Genomic DNA, 1,459 nt, shown 5'->3' with positions numbered 1-1,459 from the left:
AGTTCATTCTTAGCTCCAGGACATTTCATTGGAGTTTTCATATATATATCTGGCGCTTTCATTGGATATTTCATTGTTAGCCCCAGGATATTTCATTCTTGTTCCTAGGATATTTCATTGCACTTTTCATAGATATACCTGGTGCTTTCATTGGATATTTCATTGCTAAACCCAGGATATCTCATTGTGCTTCTCATTTGGATGCCTGGCACTTTCAATGGATATTTCATTCTTATTCCTAGGAGATTTCATTGCACTTTTCATATGTGTACCTGGCGCTTTCAATGAATATTTCATTTTTAGCAGCAGCTGACCTTTCAGGGTCCAGGGTGCATTTCCAAATGTTAAATAGCAATAAAATCAGGAAAAATTAGGGCTCATTGCTGATCATCATGTTGGGTAACATTGTCAGGGTCCAGGGTCCAGTTCCAAATATGGTAATATATCTAAAAATAGCCAGAAAAATAGCGGAAAAATTGAATATATATATAAATGGTGTACAGAACATCAGGCACTGCCTTCAGGGTCCACTTCAGGTTCCATCCCAAAAGGGAAATATCACCTGGTTTGACCAAAAAGTGAAGAAAACCAAGCAGAGAATGATTTTACCTATCAGGGTCCATGTAATGGGATGTTGGGATGATGGTCACATGACCAATTACCAAAAATGGTCAAAAAACAAAAGTTGTAGCCCTACACTGTAGCTTCCTGAATCTGTTTAAATTATGTTCTGAAGTGCTCCCATTGTGGTGATATGAGGTAAAGGAATCCCAAAAGTGTCATGTTTTTTTTTTGTTTTTTGCATTTTTCTCCATGAAAACAAAACCAAACAGTATGATTTCAGTATATTTAGAAAGCTAAAAGAAAGGGCTACAACTATTGTATCGTGGGAAAAATGACCAAAAAAGGAAGGTGCATGCCCTAGAAAAGGAATGGTCAGATATAGACTACAAAAAAGTCGGACTCAACTACAAAGTTTACTGATAGACTATATAAGACTACAAAAGTCGGACATAGACTACAAATTTTACTGATACACTACAAAAGACTACAAAAGTTGGACTTAGACTACAAAGTTAGGGTTAGGGCTAAAAGGTTATCCAAAGTCAACCTAGCCCATCCATCCCATACATGGCACATATTTGATGGGGAAATGGCTGGGGAATATACAGATACATTGCAGGGACTCTATTCCATGTCTAGTTTGAGGAATCATATGCAAAAGAGAGCATGAGAGCCTTTAGAAAAGGCACTTTTTTAGACTACAAAAGTTTGTAATGTCTGCTTTTGTCATCAGAAAAGTTTGTAGTGTCCGCTTTTTAGACTACAAAAGTTTGTAGTGTCCGCTTTTTTATTGGAAAAGTTTGTAGTGTCTGCTTTTTCATTTGAAAAAGTGTGTAGTGTCCGCTTTTTTAGACTACAAAAGTTTGTAGTGTCCACTTTTTGAGACTACAAAAGT

This window comes from Laccaria bicolor, genomic scaffold (genome assembly GCF_000143565.1).
Source record: "Laccaria bicolor S238N-H82 LACBIscaffold_6 genomic scaffold, whole genome shotgun sequence".
NCBI lineage: Eukaryota > Fungi > Basidiomycota > Agaricomycetes > Agaricales > Hydnangiaceae > Laccaria > Laccaria bicolor.
Note: the sequence above shows the minus strand (reverse complement) of the source record.